General features: G+C 42.9%; 1 protein-coding gene across 2 annotated transcripts in view; it reads left to right on the forward strand.

Moving 5' to 3' along the window:
* The first annotated feature begins 683 nt into the window (after window positions 1-683).
* The window catches only part of Ywhab (tyrosine 3-monooxygenase/tryptophan 5-monooxygenase activation protein beta), a 28,979-nt gene continuing 10,151 nt past the window's right edge, over window positions 684-19,511 (forward strand). Inside the window, exon 1 of one of the 2 annotated variants that reach the window (XM_008851022.2) lies at window positions 684-905. The gene's annotated coding sequence lies outside the window, so the exon portion shown is untranslated. Of the gene's footprint in view, window positions 906-1,762; window positions 1,785-19,511 lie in introns of those variants that run through there. The other variant, XM_008851023.3, reaches the window with a different exon arrangement.

Below are 19,511 nucleotides of genomic sequence, written 5' to 3' on the forward strand. Positions count from 1 at the left end.
CACAGGCAATACATGGCACGGATACACTTGCATACAGGCAAAACACTCATACATATAAAATAAAAAAACATATTTAAAATAACAACAGTAAGACCAGCAATGGAAGTAGCGAGCCCTGGAGCCCTTCTTCTATCCTGAAACTTTCCGTAGGAATGATACTTGGGGACCAGGAAATCTCAATGAAGAATTAATGCACACAGCAGGTTTGGGTTTGTTTTTTGTTTTTTTTTTAAGACCTTGAAGTGTTCCATTCCCGACACTTCCGTCTGGAGAAGGGAGGAATAGGAAGTACCTTTCAGGACTGCAAGGAACATTAACTGACGGTGTAGTGCTGAACAATTTGTTTTCCCCTAGCTAAAGGATTCCCTAAGCACACAGCAAGAGAGCCTGGCTTTCGCCGCCCTTTCAGGGCGCAGTGGGAACCTGTGCCTGGTGAACGCCAAGCCCTCCGCAGTCCCTGTTCTCGCACATCCCAGTCCTCGGCCCCGCCCTCTCCTTCCTCCTCTTCCTGCTCCCCCGCCCCACTTCCTTTCCCTGCGCCCGCCTCCACCTCGCTCCCACCCTCTCCATCCCTGCCCTCCGCGACTTTTCCTCCTCTGGGCAGTCACCGCCCTTTTCGGGAGGCCGGGGCAACCCCGTGCCTCGCTCGCCCAATGAGGTGCCGGCGCAGGGTGGGGCGGGACTTGGGCTAGAGCGGAAGTGGTAGCAGGAGCGGAAGTGGAGCTGCAGCCACCGCCGCCGCTGCTGATTCCCGAGCCCGGTAGCCGCCGCCACAGCCGCCACCGCCACCGTCGCCACTGCAGCCTCTGCAGCCACGGTCGCCGCCGCCTGAGGAGTGGGCTTTGGAAGGACGCGGCCGCCACCCTCAGCTTCGCCGGAAGCGCTGTGCCCTGCAGCCCTCCACGGTGAGTGCGGCGCGCGGCCCCCCAGGGGCCCCGGCTCCTAGCCCCTTCCCGGGTGGCGGCGAGCGGCCCGGAGGGACGAGCGGCTGCGGCCTCCTCCGCCCTCCCAGCTGCGGTCTCCTCCGCCCTGCCGGCCGCCGGACTCGCCGCCGCCCCTCCCTGCTTCCGGGGCCGGGCCGTAGCGTCCCGGAGCTGCCCCGGCCTCGGTCTCCGCGCTGCGCGGGGTGCGGCCCGGCCCGCGCTGCAGGGGACCCCTGGGCCTCGGGCCCGGACTCCCCCCGCCCTGCCTCCCTTTGATCCTGGTCTCGCTCCCCCGCCCTGAGCCCCGGTGGGCCAGAACCATCCCTTTCAGCCCAGTCACCCCCGCTCAGTGCTTCGTGGCGTCTAGAAATTGACATTTTAACTGAACGCCGCGAGGTCCCGAGCCTCAGTGCCCCGGTAATCCCCTGCATGAGGAAGGGTTTAACCTTGGGGACAGCGGCGGCGAATCCCTCTCCCACTTTGCAGTAAAGCTGTTTCATCATCCTTCGCTGGTGTGGGAATCTGGTAGGACCCGAGATTCCCTGGGAAATGCAGCTTTGAGGTTTGAATCAAATGAATTTGATGGAGCCGGTTACTGACTCAACCCGGATTCCCGGGGGGTCGGGGAGGCAGGCTGAATATTAGGTATTTTCTCATATATACCGTCATTTACTGCCAGAATCTCCTGTGTCCGCACCCTAAATTCCTTCATGCGTGTTCCACTCCCCTCCCCCACCTGAATTTGCCTGGTAAACCTCCCTGGTGCGGGGGCAGGGATGTGGACCCTCTTCAGATGAGTACATCTATGTCTTGCAAATGGAGAACCTGCGTGCAGTGCGGGTTTGAAAGGTGGCAGCATTGGTAAGATTTTTCTTAAATGCATGTTTCTTGCGTTTGCCTTCTATGCATTTCTCTTAAAGCATCGGACTGATTTTCCTTGCCCTGTGTGGGAGGGTGGAATTTGGCAAGACATTATGAATCTATAAAATCAGCGGGTCAGAGGAACCAGAACAGAAAGGTATAAGGCTTAGAATATGGAAATTGCTTTTCTCACTGTATCTCAGGTTCTGTATGATTACACATATGGTTACACATCCGCCAAGTTTACAGGATGGAACACGTGGTTACTGAGCTTTTTTTTTTTTGCAGCTGGAAATTTATAATATGATTTTTTTCTTAATGAATTTTTTCTTGACTGCTTCTAGTGTATCCCATTTCTTAACTGGGGTTGCCTGAGTGGTGGTCCCCTCTCCTTTTTTTTTTTTTTTTTTTTTTTTTTTTTAAGATCCATGCCCTTAGCAGTATACAGTATGAAGAATATAAACCCAGTTGGTTTTACTTGACCCAAGTTAGAATTTTAAGCATGGTCTTCAAAATGGAGGGCTAAAAATTAAGTAGCAACTGATAAATTATTTTCTTAGCCTCTGCCTCCAATAAGATAAGAAACCATAAACCCATCCTACAGATGAAGTGTTTGTGAGAAATGAGGTGATTTGGTCCAAACCTAACACACCTAATTTCATACTGAATATCCTCTTTCATCAGTGGCAAATATTTATGGACTGTCAGTCCCTGGAGTATGGTTCCTACCCTGTAATCTTCTGTGCATTTCCCATCATGCAGTGCTTGTGTTATATTGAAACCATTTTAGAATTGGAGCGCTATAGATCGAGGAGATGGACTGTAAAACCAGTCTGGGCAAATTCCCTTGATACCAGTTCTCTAGGCAGAGTCTCCAGGGATTTGGGCTGCTGCAAAAAAGTGCATCTTTCCCACTTGCCTGTGGATCCAGAAACAGAGTACTGGAGTTGGGGTTAGGTGAATTTGATTCGGTTCTTGCCGGTGCCGTTTAGTACCTGTGTAATCTTCTGCAAGATAATTGATCGCTGGCTCTTAGTTTACTAACTCCAGAGTTGTCCTGAGACCTTTTTGTTAAATACAAGTAATTTTGTTGTATTGAATACTGAGTCCTTTTTCTTTCTCCAATTATTTTTTGATAAGACCCAGTCTTGTTTTGTACAGATTGCTTTGAAAAACTGATAGCATCGTACAGTTTATTTTACAGTATAAGCAAATTCAGTGTTTCTAAGTCATTTTTCTCATCTGGACAGTGCAAATAATAACAGAAGTCCCCTCACCTCCCAACAGGTTTTTGCTATGTAACCTAGGCTAGCCTCAAAGTCACTGTGTCAGTCTTCTTCCCTCAGCCCCAGGAGTGCTGGGATTACAGGTGTGCACCTCTATGCTGGGCTGGTAATGCAGTCTTTGATGTATTGTGACATACGTAATTAAAATAAGCATCATAAGCATCCGTAACTTAGACTTTTTTTAAATTTAATTTTCAAGCGATACATAAAAAAATGTACATTTTAATGGATATATCATGTGATGTTTAAATATAAGTATATGTCACATAGTGTTTAAGTCAAATAACATATCTCCTCAGTCATTTATTGTTTCTTTGTGGCAAAAATAAAGTCCTAACTTTTTTTTTCTCCTTGAGACAGGGTCTCATTGTGTAGCTCTGGCTGGCCTGGAAACTAGGCCAGGCTCGCCTCCAACTCCAGAGATCTGCCTGCCTCTGCTTGTCAAGTGCTGGTATTAATGGTGTGGGCCATCACGCTCTTTGAAATTTTTGAAATATACAGTTTATCAACACTATAGCACAACAGAAATTGAATTCCAGTATACCTGTAACTTAGTATCCATTGATCAGCCTATCTCTAGTCTATCTTAATACCTATTTTTGATCATACATGTGTCCATATTTAGATTGGACAGAGTATATATGCTATGTAGCATAGACACAGAATCTACCCTTTTGACTTAATCGCCAACTTGAAGTAGCATCAGGTAAACATTCTGTGCTCACAGTAGTGACCGCTTGTAGCACTTTGTGTAAAGCTTTGTTGTAAGTACTTCAAACATTAATTTAGTCTTCAGTCAATAAGAGGTGAGTACTATTAGTAGCCTCATTTTATAAACGAGGGAACTGAGATGTAAGGAGTAACTTTTCAAAGGATGCATATATGCACAGCACAGGGTTAATGCTGAAACCAGGAATCAAACCCAGGTTGTTTAGCTCTGAGTAATGATAGATTCACCTTCTAGAACAACATGTATGTTTTCTTAAGTGATCACCTTAATTTTTATGTGCATGCTTTTAACGTGTTGAAGCTGGAATTTTAGCTAATCTAAAGACATACACAACATACTTTATTTGTGGGGTAAGATGTACCCCTTCAGACTTTGTAGGGGTGATATTGCTGGTGTATAGTAGAAGAAAATGTCTGGGCCTAGAAGAGATGGCTCAGCGGTTAGCACTGGCTGCTCTAACAGGACCTGGGTTCAGTTCCCTGTGCCCACATGGAGGCTAACAGCCACCTGTAACTCCAGTTCCAGGGGATCCAACACCCTCTTTTGACCTCCATGGGCACTGCATTGATGGGTGCACTTACATACATGTAGGCAAAACACTCATATACATAAAATAAAACAAAATTAGAAAAGAAGAAAGTGTCTGAAAAATGTAGTTTATTTTAGTGCTTGATTCATGCTAGAGAGAAACTTACCAGTCATCATTATTTCTCATACTACTTTTTCTGTAGTATTTTAGGTTTTTATATTTTGTTGGGAAAGAATAGTGGAGGGAAATTGAGAGAAAGTTGTAAGTTATTGGCATCTTGTAGTAATGTATTCCCTGCATTTCAGTGACTAGATGAAAGCTGTTTTCCTCAAAATGAGGAACCTTAGAAACTAGGCTGATATGTAAAGGATCCTTCATTTGTATGTTTTCTAAAACACACAGTAAGTCACACTAGTTAAGGGTCAGGAAATTAGTTATGTAACTTTTAAGCATCAGACCTCTATGTGAATAAGATGCTGGTAGTCACTGTCATGTCACGGTAGAGAAACTGGAGCAGGATTCTGAGAGGATTTTCCTGCAGAGAGTGCAAAAGGAGAAAAAATATATTTAAAGTACTTTCTACCATGTGATATGTGCTAAAAGGGACTCTGGAGACTGCTTTCTAAGAGAGGCAGTTACATGTTTCTGATACTTATAATGGGATGAAAATGAACAGTGGCCTCATAAAACTAAGTTATTCTGGCAGGTTGTAGGTTAACTTTTTTTTTTTTTTTTAGTTCTAGCCAGTTCTTGATTATGTAAGTTTTCCTGTCCTGGTTGTTTATTTCATTGTTTTCCTTAAAAGACCCAGCCAGGAGAGTTATTTCTGACTGGCCTTGACCAGGACAAACATGAAAGGCTAAGATAAAGTAGATAGGAGCCTCGTCTGTTATTTGTCCTCAGAGGAGACCCTTACATTAAAAAGCTTGTTTGACAGTTTGAGGAGTTTTGGGCATATACTGTAACTGCTATAATAACCTTGCACACAATTCTTCAAAAAAACATTGAGTTGTATCCTTTAAGTGTTGGGAATTGTGACTGATCTTAGAAGATTGTGCTACATTGAGAAATGAATGTTAATTTTAAAATTAATGCTGAGGGGCTGATGAGATGGGTCAGCACCTGCCACCAAGCCTGACCTGAGTTTGATCCCTGAGATCTAATGGTGGAAGGAAAGAACCAGCTCTTGAAAGTTGCCCTCTGACCTCTGCACAAAAAGAAATATAAACAAGTTTTTTTTAATGTTGAGGTCTAGGGAGAGAGCTTAATTGACCAGGAGTTTGCCATGCAAGCATAAGGACCTGTATTTGATCCCCAGCACCCACATAAAGAAGCTAGGCATGGGAGACATACATTTGTAATCCAGGGTTGGGGAGGCAGAGATGGGAGGGTCCTGGGAGAAATCTGTTTCAAAAAGTTGATCTCTGGCCTCTGCACACATGTGCACTTACATGCATGTGCAACCTATACGTATATACACACACAACACACAAATTAATGCTAGTGTAGACCTCAGCTCTGCTATGGATATATGACCCTGAGCAAGTCATTCTTTACATCTATAAAAGGAAGTGGTGTCACCTATCTTGTAGGTTCCTAGAATTATATCAGTTGATATAAATCCCTAAGTGCTCCGTCCACTTAGACAGATCATAACACACGGTTTGTTACTTATTAAACCCTTATCTCTTTTGGCCTTTTGTATGGGTAGCTGATACTTTTGTATGGAGGATATGGATAGAAAATGTTTTGGGGAATTGTTGGAATCCTGTTTGAATCTGTAAGTAGCATGATTGAGACCTGAAAAAATAGTAATCAAAAAGTGTAGTGCTGTCCTGATTGAGCTGAGATGGTGCTTTTCAGAAAGTCTCAGCTGGATGATGGTGGCTCATACCTTGTAATCCCAGCATTCAAGAAGCTGGGGCAGGAGAACTGCCAGGAGTTTGAGGCCACACAAGGCTACATAGTTCCCAGCCAGCCTAGGCTACAGGGTAGCCTCCAACAACCACAAAACAAGAGTCTAAGGTAGACTATACCGTCTGTATTTTATAGGTCATATGTGATCTACCTGCCTATATCTACAGAAGAAATAATAGCTTGTTCACTTCTTTTTTTTTTTTTTAAAAAAAGCATCAGAGATCAAGTGGTTTGAAATTGACTGTGGCATTGTGTTGCATGTTGTGTGACCAAGGGTAATCGTCTGGGTTCCCTACCTTAAGTTTACAGCCCACTGTAGGTGCTAACAAAGATGCAGTAAGCCCTGGAAAAGTCCTGTTCTCGAAGTATGCATAAGTAATTAACATGTGCTTGTCTTTTTTTTCTTTTTGGACACGGCCTGCTTGTAACCCCAGCTGGTCTAGTACTTGTTAAGTAGATAGGTTGGCGATCTCACATAGATCCGCCTGCCTCTGCCTCCCAAGTGCTGGGATTAAAGGCGTGCACTTCCATACCTGGTCCACTGCCATCTCTATAAAGAGAGCAAGCTAGATTTCAAAGAAATGAAGTGCACAGCAGGTGTCCTTCTACTCACTGACCATTGTAGCCTTCATGTGAAGTGTACTGTAGGTGCTGTTGATTGGCATGCTCACAGAGTATTTAGTAGACAAGCAGACACATTCAAGGTGATAAGGCCTTAAACAGTTTCACTGCTTTTTTAATTAATTAATTAATTAATTTGGTCTTTTTGAGACAGGGTCTCCCTGTAGCCCCAGCTGGACTGGAACTTGCTGTGTAGACAAGGCTGGCCTCGAACTCAGGGAGGTCCGCCTGCCTCTGCCTCCCAAGTGCTGGGGTTAAAGGTGTGTACTACCACACCCAGCTTGGTTTTTTTTCTTTTTTAAAAAAAATATTTATGTTTTATATGTATGAGTGTATTGCCTGCATGTATATAAGTCATGCAGTGCCCATGGAGGTCAGAAGAGGGCATCCAATCCCCTGGACCTGGAGTTAGGGACAGTTGTTAGCTGCCATGTGGGTGCTGGGACTCGAACGTGGGTCCTCTATAAGAACAGCCGTTGCTCTTAACTGGTGAGCCATCTCTCCAGCCCAACAATTTTACTATTAAAAATTTTTTTTTGCAATGGGAAAATATTGTTTATTGATTCATGTAGATAAGCTTAGAAGCATTGATACTGTAGTGTAAAACAGGCCTTCAGCACCTGGAGCTGTGATTTCCTTTGGATTCTCACCATGTTTGCTTCTAAGTGCTTTAAATAGGAAGGAAAACTATTTATTTTGAAGAAGTAATTAAAATCTATAAATGGCTACCATAAGATAATTTTTTCCCGAAATTTTCATTATGTGTAAGTCAGCTACTTGAATACAATACAAAATTCTATTGATAGGATACTACAGTCTCTTAATAAGGGGGTTTTCTCTCATAGATGTGGGGTTATTTACTAGATCATGAGTGATTTAATCAGTGGCTATACCTCTGAAGCAAAATGAATCTCCCCCCCCAACAGCTGTTAACTGCCAATAGCTCCTCACGTGCCCCTCCCCCACCTGTGCTGGAATGTTGGCAGGCTCCTTCTTGTGCTGGTGACCAGAGCAGCTGTGAGTTCAGGAGTACAACAGCCATATCATGTCCAGAATACAGTATTTCACAGCATTCCTCCCCATCCTCTGACTCTTAACATTCTTTCTATCCCTCCTCTTCCATGATCCATGAGTTAAAGTGGCAGGCAGATAGAAATGTCTTGATCAGGGCTGAACATTCAACAGTCACTTAATTCTCAGCATTTTGACCAGTTTTATGCAAGGCATTAGCCACTGCCTACTGCAGAAAGAAGCTCCTCTGGTCAAGGTTAAGTGTAACACAAATCTATGGGGATAAACATGAATATTTGGAAGGCAGTTTGACAACATGTTCAGTTAGCAAAACAGCTAACAGCATTAGTAGGTTTCCCCCTCAGGCCTATGACCTCCCTAGCAGTGGGCTTTTGACCCACTTTCCAATACTGAGCTTCAGTTCTCTCCTGTGGAGTAGGCCTCCTGTCTATTAAGAAAGTGATTGAGTGCCAGGTGTGGTAGCACACGCCTTTAATCCCAGCACTCAGGTGGCAGAGGCAGGCTGATCTCTTAAGTTCAGGGCCAGCTGGGGCTATAGGGAGACCCTGTCTCAAAAAGACCAAAAGAAAAAAGAAAATGATTGATTATCCCCCCTCTTCTAGTTTCTAGTTTCATTTCTGTTGCTGTGATAAAATACTCTGACCAAAAGCTACTTGGAAGAAAGGGCTTGTTTAACTTAAAATTCCAGGTTTCAGTCCATCATTGAGGGGAAATCAATACAGAAATTCAAACAGCTGGTCACATCACATCCACAGTCAAGAGCAGAGAGAGCAGAATACATCCATACTGCCTGCTTGCTGCCTCTAGAGGCTCAGCTGATTTCTTCACTCTTACACAGTTGAGGATGTCCTGCCTAGGGAATGGTGCCACCACCAGTGGTCTGGATCCTCTCACATCAGTTATCAATCAAGACAGTTCCCACAGACATGCTCACAGGTCAACCCAGTGAAGACAGTTACTCTGTTGACCTCTGTTCTTAGGTGATTCTGGGTTGAGTCCGGTTGACAGACAACCAGTACATCCCATAAACTTCGTGCTGCTGTATACCAGTGAGCACATCTTCCTGGAAGGTTAGTATTGTAGCATGCAGGGTCCACCACTGGATAATATCACTGATAACGTTTTTTCTCTTAGTGGCTTCCATAGCCTCTTCTGGCACTATGAAAGCTAGCCAGCAGGGAGGACATTCCCAGGTTAGTTGTAGCTTGATTTCTTTGTCTTGCAACCGAAGTTTGTAGTGTCTTTAGCAATAGGGTCTTATCATGTAGTTCTGGTGGGCACTCAAGATTAATGCTCTGTGTTGTTTTGGGGGCCTCTGGACCTCCTTGACAAGCTCTTCCTGACACTGGGAACTTCGTGCAATAACCATGGCTTCTGGGAGCAGCATTAACCAGCTGTACAAGGTACCTCCATTCAGACTTTTGTTTTGAGTTATACTTTTTTTTTTTTAATGTGTATGAGTGTATTGCCTGCATGTATGTGAGAGCACCCATGTTGTGCAGTGCCGCGGAGGTCAGAAGACGGCTTCGGATTCCCCTGGAACTGGAGTTAAGGATGGTTCGTAGCTGCCGTGTGGGTTCTGGGAATCGAACCCGGGTCCTCTGCAAGAGCAGTTAGTGCTCTTAGCCACTGAGCCATCTCTCTAGCCCCTGAGTTACACTTTTTACATTAGCTTATTAATAGTGAGTTTCTATGATGAGACTTCGTATAGCCTTAGTTTTAGTTAACACCTCCCACTCCCTCTTAACCCTCTCCACTCCCCATTTTCCCCTTCTACTTTGAGTTACACATGTTGTACTGTCCCCTCCCCCTCTTGTAGGCACTTTCTAAACACACAATCCAAAAAGTTGAAGTAGATTCTGCATATGAAAGAGAACATGATGTCTTTGTCTTTCTGGGACTTCTTACCTCATCAAGTATATTTTCCAGCTCCATCTTTTTTCTTAAAATTTTAGTTTCTTTGTAATTGAGTAAAAATCCATTTCAGTATGTGTATGTACTACATTTTCATTATCCATTCATCTGTTGATGGGCATCAGGCTGTTTCCATTTCTTAGACATGGTGAGTACAGCAGCAGTGCCCATGGATGAGTAGTAGTAGGTTAGAGGGGTCTTTGGGAATGTACCTGGGGGTGGTGCAGCTGAATCATGCTGTGGTTCTGCTTTTAGCTTTTTGAGAAACTTCTACACTGGCCATACTGATTAACATTCCCACCAGCTTTACTCCTTTCAAGACTCCTATTAAGTAGATTTGCCTGTCATGTGAGAAAACAGACTCATCAAGTCAAGTTAGCCTGTAGACTTGGTGTGTCATGTGGGTAAATTGAACTGAGTGGGTCAGACTTTTTGAAACCTATTTATAGGGTCAGTCAATTGGACTGCCCTTATGAATTAGCGTATTGTCTTTTAGGATTGATTACTTACAGCCAACTGATCAGTTTATTGTCATTATGTCTTATTTACATTATGTAACCTTGGACTTACTGAGTAATACCTTCATTGTTCTAGGTTGAATGTTGACTCATTTGGGCCTAATTAGTAGTGATATCCAATAGCTGATATACATGGGGCTGAGGGAGTGTGCCTGTAATCCCAGCACTTGGGAAGTGGCAACAGAAGGGTCAGGAGTTCAAGGTCACTACTTTTCTGTTGCTGTGATAAAACACCATGACCAAGGCAACTTACAGAAGCAAGAGTTTATTGGGCTTATGGTTCCAAGTCCATCGTGGTAGGGGAGGTGTGGCAAGATGCAGCCAGAGCAGAAAGCTGAGAGCTCACATCTTCAAGCAGGCATAGGAAGCAGGCGGGGGGGGGGGGGGGGGGGGAGATTGGAAATGGGACATAGCTATGGAGTCTCTAAGCCGCCCCCAGTGACAGGCTCCCTCCAGCAAGGCCTTACCTCCTAGGGATAACATGACCCTCCCAAAACAGTGCCACCAGCTGACCAAGTATCCAAGTACTCTGAGCCTATGGGGGACATTCTTATCAAACCACCACAGTCACCCTCAACTACCTAGGGAGTTAGAGGCCAGCCTGGGCTACAGGAAACCCTGTTGCAAAACAAATAATAAAAATCCACAACTGATGATGGGAGGAAGAGATTGTGAAATAGAGCTGCAGTTTCTCTTCATAATTCAGTATTCACTGGACTTAAAGCTAATGGCTTTGTATTTCTCATGTGCTGTGTTTCTGTTTGCAGCAAAGAACCTGCAAATGTTTGAATGAAATTAAAGTTATTATGACTACATTTTGTGTGTGGAACAGCACAGACATTTTTAAGAGTAGGTGTTTTTCAGTGAGTGGTTTCTTTGAGAGCCCAAGAGTGCCTACCTTTCTGGATAACACCCACTAACCAACTGGTCCCACTGACTTTGCCATTTCCCCCTGTGGTAGCATGGCATGCTTTTTTGTTTTTCAAATACAAACGTATTCTGCTTTATGGTGCTAGGGATGCTCTGTCTAGAATGGTACATCAGTGAATGCTGTTCAGAGTTTGCAGGCTGGTCCAAACCCATTGAAAACTCTGAGCCTAGATTTTTAAAGATATTTCTGCCCCATTTCCTCTGTGTGGATTAATTGTTTTCATTCATTATCTGCTTTGGTCTTTGCTTTTTCTGACATCTAAGAATATATACATAGACTTTATTCATACCCATTTTTTTCTGCCACCTATAGTTTCCTCTATTCCTCCCCTACCATCCCATAAAAGGAGTTAGGACACATACTTTAATTATTTGGGGGGTGCTATACATGTAAGTACAGGTGCTCACAGAGGCCAGAGGCATTGGATCCCCTGGAGCTGGAGTTACAGGCAGTTGTGAGGTGCCTGAAGTGGGTACTGGGATTTGAACTGAGGTCCTCTACAGGAGTAGTGTGTGCTCTTAACTGCTGAGCCATCTCTCCAGCCACAGGACACATAACTTTTTTTTGTAATTATTTAATAACTACATGATTAGAAGAAGCATTTCATTATTGCATTAACATATTCAATAACAATTTCCAGAGCAAAGATGCATCTCTTTCAAAATTGGCTGTAAATTTTTGGGTTCACAGTTGAATTAATAGTTGTACAATATTGAACTCAGTATAAACCCTATAAGACATAAAATTGAATGAGGTTTTAACCTTTAAAAAAGATCTCCATTGCATTTTAAAATATACTGTTTCACACAGAAAAACTCATTTTTAATGCTACTAACTTAGATGTTTGTACCTGCAGGACACATACTTTTTTTTTTTTGGTCTTTTTTGAGATAGGGTCTCCCTGTATCCCCAGCTGTCCTGGAACTCACTATGTAGACCAGGCTGGCCTTGAACTCAGAGAGATCTGCCTGCCTCTGCCTCCCAAGTGCTGGGATTAAAGGCGTGTGCTACGGCAGGACACATACTTTTAAACTAAACCTCTTCCCTCTAATTCTAGCTGGTTTGTTTTCTAAAAGAAGCATTGTATCTTTAAATACGTGCTTCCTTCTTGTGTTTCTATTATTAGAGCTTAAGCTCTGGGAATGCACAGGGCACACTGCTTGTATTTGTAACTCTTAGTGAATAATCCAAAGAATTCTTGGAAATATTTTTCATTTTGCAGTTATTTCAACAGACATTGGATTATATGCGATACATTTTTTGTGAAGGGCCTCAAGAGCAAGAATTCCTTGCCTGTGAGCCTTTACTCTTGAGAATCACTGCAGCGGCACCTGGCTTTTAATATCTTACCTGACAACTGTTAATGTCTGCTTTCAACACTTCGGAAACAGGACTGGGAATGTGGAGGAAATCACCTTGTTGCCTTATAGAATCTCATTTGTCTTGTGTAGGGCTTTCCTGAAAACAGCACCATATGCTTCATGTACAGTTGAGGTAATTCCTAACACTGGGAGGTGAAGACAGGAGGGTGTACAGTTCTAGGCTAGCCTGGGCTTACATGGTGAGCACCCATATTAAACACCAACGGCTAGAAATGTAGCTCAGTGGTAATGCTACATTTAAAAGTAAAACCTCAGATGCCCAAGGCTCTGTTCTGTCCTCCAAAAAATGTGGGGTGGGGTGTTTGTCTGTACCAGTGGCTTATTTTTTTTAAGCTTTTTTCTTTTATTTTATATTTGAAGTGTATGAGTATGTTGCCTGCACTTAAGTGCACCCATGTTGTACAATGCCCACAGAGGTCAGAAGAACACACACATACGAAAAATGTCGGATTCCTGTGGAACTGGAGTTACACACTGTTGTCCACTACCATGTAGGTGCCTGGAACTGAACCTGAGTCTTCTGCAAGAACAGCTAGTGCTCTTAACTGCTGGGCCATCTCTGCAGCTCCAAAGGCCGTTTTCTTAGAAAACAAAATAATTTGTCCCTTAGTACTTACCATGGACTGTATTCTTAAACTGACTGTAGAAAGCCTACCCATATACAACTCAGCCCAGATCCTGTGCCTCTCTGTGTTTTGCCCCCCCCCAAAAGAAAAAAGACATGGGGTGAAAACAGTTTTAAAAAGTAATAAGTAGCTGGGCATGTTGGCATACATCTATAATTTGAGTGTTCAGGAGGCTAAGGCAGATCATAAGGACCAGGGCAGCCTAGACTACATAGTGAGATTCTTGACTCCAAAAGGGGGGGGTGTGAAATTTAAAGGAATAATGAAAGACAAGGATTATAAAAATATTAACCACCTAGGTGGGTGAGATGGCTCAGTGAATAAGGAGCCTGCTGCACAAGCGTGATGACAGTTGACTCCACAAAGTTGCCTCTGACCTCCACATGGACCCTTCACATACACACATCATACAACACAATTAGAAACAAAAAAAAAAAATTTTAATTATAGAGGCTCTAGGCATGGTAGCATATACCGTTAATCCCAGCATTTGGGAAGCAGGGGCAGATGGATCTCTGTGAGTTTGAGGCCAGCCAGGGCTACATAATGAGACCCTGTCTCAAAAAAAATTAGAGAATTTAAAAAAATCTGTTATCACCTAGAGGTAACATTGGTGAAATTACTACCCTTAGCCATTTAGTATTGACTTCTAATCATGTTTATATGTTCTTTAGGAGATACTTTACAAAAATACTGTGTACCTTTCTTCCCTGCCCCTATATATCTTAAATGTATTTTTCCTATGAAATCTTTTATTTTACCATTGACAAAATTTTAACCATTTCTCTGTTGTTGGATATTTAAGTAGTTTCCAATATTCACTAAGCATTTGTTAATTTATCAGTTGTTGCCTCGCAGTCCTGTGACTTGCAGCATCCAGCGGCTTAGAACAGATTGACACCCATCACCACTACGTGGGTATACTTGAGAACTTTTGTTCTCAAGCATGTCACCATCTTCCTAAAATATGCCAGGCATGAGGAAAATCTGTTGGCTCGCTGCAGGGCTACACTGTGGCTTCTAATGAGTTTGTCTGTTCTGGTTGAAAGCAAATAGAGGCTGTCCAGCCAATATATTCTTGGTGGGATCCTCATTGAATGTCTCAGAAGCAAGGTATGTCCTTATGATAAAACCACCACTCCTTATGTCAAGAAAATCTGATCGGCAGCTGTGAATAGAAGTAAATATGTATGTCAGTTTTGAGAGGTTGAGTCTTACATTAACATCTAACTACTTCTGTTTAAATATCAATCTAGCCAGGTGTGGTGGCACACACCTTTAGTCCCAGCACTGGGGAGGCAGAGGCAGGTGGATCTCTGAGTTCAAAGTCAGCCTGGTCTACATAGTGAGTTCCAGGACAGCTGGGGCTACAGAGAAACCCTGTCTCAAAAAAGACCAAAAAAAAAAAAAATCTAAACTTAGTTCCTCTTTTTTGGTAGGGGTACTGAAAATTCATCCAAGGCCTTGCACATGTGTAACAAGTGTTCTGCCACTGAACTACCCAACACTTTTTGGAAAAAAAAAATTTAATATTTTATTTATGTATTTTGTGTGTATGAATGTATTGTATACATGCATGTATGTGCACCTGTGTCATGCGTTGCCCATGGACATCAGAAGAGGGCATCAGATAACCTGGAACTGGAGTTATAAACAGTCAGTGCTGGGAATTGAACCTGGGTTCTCTGCAAGAGCAGTCAGTACTCTTAACCACTGAGCCATCACTAGCCAGGAAAAAAAATTTTTTTTTAATCAAAGCTTACACTTGGCTAAAACAGTGATATACAGGTACTGTGAGAGAAATAATAATCTTCAGATTTGTTTGTGTAGTATATATTCTTTTTTTAAATATTTTATTTATTTTGTGTGTACGAGTGTATTACCTGCATGTGAGTGCACCCGTGTCATGCAATGCCATGGAGGTCAGAAGAGGGCTTCAGATTCCCATGGAACTGGAGTTAAGAACGGTTCATAGCCGCTATGTGGGTGTTGGGAATCGAACCCGGGTCCTCTGCAAGAGCAGTCAGTGCTCTTAACCGCTGAGCCATCTCTCCAGCCCCAGTATGTATTCTTTTAAGAAAAATGCCCACATTTATTGTTCTTTAATTCCCCACCCCTTGTGCACAACAACTCTTCTGAAGGTTGTCTTGTCTTACATTGAATGGCTGGGTTTGCCAGCTCCTTGCCATGTAATAGCAGGTGTCTTTCTGCTGTGGAATGTACGAGGAAACTGCTCTCTGTTCTCCCGGCAGTGAGTGTTTAAAACTTAGCAGACTTTTTTTTGATCATGAGTTTTATGCTTCACCCAGTTTGAGAATTACGTGTGAAGCTTTCCCCTTTTCAGGGGAACCTAAGTGGCACAGCCTTCACCATCTGTGCCACAGAGCTGTGAAAAAAGTCCTAGACTGTGTAACAGGCTGCGTGTGTGTTGGGAGTCTGGTGTGTGCATCAGTCTGAGCTGTGTAGCCCTGGATGGATAGAGTCTACATAGGAAAGGAAAGCATCTGGGAGAACATTCTAGATGAAGAGAACTGCAGAGGCAGTCTCAGGCATGTTTGAGCATGGTATTTACATAGTATATGGGAATGTGTAATCTGAGAAAAGGGTGCATGTTGAAGAATGATGGTCTCAACCCAAAGAAGAAAGCCTCCCAGGCCAGGAGAGACTGCCAAGGTGCAATGACTTTGAAAGCTAGGTAGAGTTTAGAGTAACTGATGGCATAGCAGGAAGGAGTTGCTGAGATTGTTGAGTAAAGGCCAAGGTGTAGCTAAAGCGGTAGTTTAGTAAGAGAATTCTGATGTGAGGCACCAAAGTACGAGGAATGAGATAACGTGCTTTTGAGGACTAGGAGCTTTGGGTTATTGCATGTGAAAGGGGAGAAGACTACCAAATGGGCAAGGTTGTTTTTTTTTTTTTTTTTTTAATGTCAGGATCTTTTCATTTAGTAGCTATTTGTTCATACCAGTTGTGTGCATGATACTGTGGGAGGTTTGCTCCAAGGAGCTTACAAATGATTTACAAATGATTTACTTGTACAAATGATTTTAGTAAGACATGACAGGGATAGACACAGAGTTCTTCATTAGAACATTTTCATCTTAGAAATAGAATCCCAACCAAATAAAATTTAAACTTTTTTCTGGTAGGTTCATTAAAAATGGTTAAAATGGTTTTTGTTTTAAAACATACATACAGCCAGGTGTGGTGGCGCACACCTGTAGTCCCAGCACTTGGGAGGCAGAGGCAGGCGGATCTCTCTGAGTTCAAGGCCTGCCTGGTCTACACAGTGAGTTCCAGGCCAGCTGGGGCTACAGGGAGACCCTGTCTCAAAAAGACCAAAAAAAAAAAAAAACACATACAGGGAGGGGGTGTTTGCTCAGTGCTGGAGACTTTGTCTAGCATTTAAGACATCCTGGGTTCTAGCTCCAGTTTTGTTTTGTTTTTTTTAAAAAAAACCCAAAAGACAAGCTTTTATTTATATCCAAAATGTGGTTTCAACTGGTGGCACTAGTCACATTTCCAATTCATAGCCACAGTTTAGCCTGGGCTTGAGATAGACTTTGTGGAGGGTGTTGGAGGGTGTTTGAGCCATTCTCAGAAGATCTTTGTCTTCACAGTAAATGTGAAGGGCCATTCCAAGGGGCATCAAGACAGAAAAGCACACTTGTAAGACAGACACATGTTGTGAGAAGCCTGGGTTCGTACAGTTGCACTGTCACTGATAGGGAAGATCTGATTGTACTGTCCACAGCTGGGAACTGTCCCGTTAGATCAGGAAGTCCATACTAGGGATTTCAGAGATGTGAAGGGGCTGAAAGCAGTGGGAACGGGGAAGGTTATAAGTGGGAGATTTATTGTGACATAGAAAGAGGAACAATTTCATTTTTCCCCATCTTCTGCCTTCCTCCGAAACACAACTGGATGTTGTATAACCCATTTCCTGTGGAAATTGGTCTAGCTGCTTCAAAATCCATGTTATATAAGTCATGAGTTATATAAGCAGTAGACATCAGGACCTTTAGTTAATGTTTTTTCTTTCTGTGTGCATGTATAATTGGAATTTTTAGAAACTGGTGGATAAATGAATATAGTTTTCTTTAAGGCATGCATTTAGGCTGATAGTGACATGATGGTTTTTAAATCTCTCAATAAGTCTTGTGGTAATCCCAAAGAAGCCAAGTAGTTGGCCCCAAACCAAAAAGGTTATATTTTATTTTAAGAAATAGGATTAAGACATGTACGATGTCCCAAGGAGTAGTTAGGAGGCTTTCAAATAGGAGTTAATTTTTTAATACTGGAGCAGAGGGAGATGGGTTATGTAATCTCCATGGCCCAAGAGGACCCAAGGAGTTTTGTGGCATCCTTACATCGTGTTAGTCCTTCACATTTCTCTTATACTGCATCTCCTCTGAATAGGCTCTTTTCATAGCTCCAGTGCTATTTTGTGAACTTTGATTTCTAAAGTGACTTTGTAGCTTTTGAGGTAATCTACAGACTGAACATTTTCTTTTCTTTAATATTTTATTTATTTGTTTATTTATTTTTGGTCGTTTTGAGACAGGGTCTCCATGTAGCCCCAGCTGGCCTGGAACTCACTATGTAGACCAGGCTGGCCTTGAACTCACAGAGATCCGCCTGCCTCTGCCTCCCGAGTGCTGGGATTAAAGACGTGCCACCACGCCCGGCTTATTAATTATTTTTATGTGTATGAATGTATTGCTTGCGTGCATGTAAGTGCACCCATGTCATGCAGTGCTCAAAGAGGTCAGAAGGCATTGGATTCCCTTGGAACTGGAGTTACAGACGGTTGTTAGCTGTCATGTAGATGCTGGGAATCAAACCCAGGTCCTCTGCAGGAACAGCCAGTGCTTTTAACTGCTAAGCCATCTCTCCAGCCCCTGAGCATTTTCTTAAGCTCATTGAGCCACTGAGAGTTGACTTTTGCCCTTAGCAGTGAAGTAGAGTTTTTTGATAATAAAAATATCCCAATTTCCCAGACTTTATGATAAAGAAAGGTAGATATACTGAGACTGTTTCATGTTAAGATGATTAAGTGGGGTATTTATGTGCTTACATTAGAGACGAGGTTGTGTTGTGGCTAACACATGGTACCAGTACTGACTTAACCCATCACAAGCTTCCTTTCTGTGCTTCGTGTTGAGTACTGCACAGTTACCCAGGGACTTAGACTAGTTGGAAGTCACATTTAGGAACTGCTTATAGAACATGACCTTTTAGGTGAATGTTGTGAAAGGGCCTAGGGAACTACAATAAGATGTTTACAGTGTCAGCCTGGAAAATGATCATTTCTGCTGATGTTTGATTGGGCAGAAGTAGCTCTGACTCTGCTATGGGTTGCTTGTAAATGTTGAACACATGGACCCTGCTGGGGATTCTGGTCTCTGCTGTAGGTAATCTCATTCTAGTGTTGTGAGTAAAGGTGTCAGGCTAAGTGAAACTTGCTTCACAGAGTGTACGCCTACAGTGAATGAGTCTTAAAATGATTGAGATCATCCACTGTCGGGAGGGGATGCAGCTGTGAACTGGAGAATCCTCTCTTTCTCAGTTGCCTAGATTTTAGGTATCACAGCTTTGTATGACAAAACATTTTTATGTAACAGGACGCTGTGTTTAGAGTTTCTCTCTGGAAAATACAAAAATGGGGCAACCAATATGGCTCAGCAGGTAAAATTTGCTTACCACCAAGCTTGACCACCAAAGTTCACTTCGTGGGACCCATGTGTTGGAAGGAGAACCAACATTACAGAGTTGTTCCCTGACCTCAAAACATGTGCCCTTGAGCATGCGTGCACGCACACACAGAATATTTTTATTTTGTGTGTATGAGTGTATTGCTTGCATGTATGTGAGTGCACCCATGTTGTGCATTGCTGCGGAGGTCAGAAGAGGGCTTCGGATTCCACTGGAACTGGAGTTAAGGACAGTTTGTAGCCACCATGTGGGTGCTGGGAATAGAACCTGGGTCCTCTGCAAGAGCAATCTGTGCTCTTAACTGCTGACCCATCTCTCCAGCCCCAGAATAATTTTTTAAAGAATACAAACATGACTTTTGGAACAAAATCATTTTGTTTGTAAAGGTTATATTTTTGTTCTTTTGCTGTGTTTAAAATGTTATTTTCAGTATTAAACATGTATATATAGAAGTGGAAGAATTTGTCTTTAAAATGCTGGTGTTTAAATATATATTCTTCTGGCCAAGCGTGGTGGCACACACTTTTTT

Source organism: Nannospalax galili, unplaced genomic scaffold, assembly GCF_000622305.1.
Source record: "Nannospalax galili isolate Female #2095 unplaced genomic scaffold, S.galili_v1.0 scaffold205, whole genome shotgun sequence".
NCBI classification, from domain to species: Eukaryota; Metazoa; Chordata; class Mammalia; order Rodentia; family Spalacidae; genus Nannospalax; species Nannospalax galili.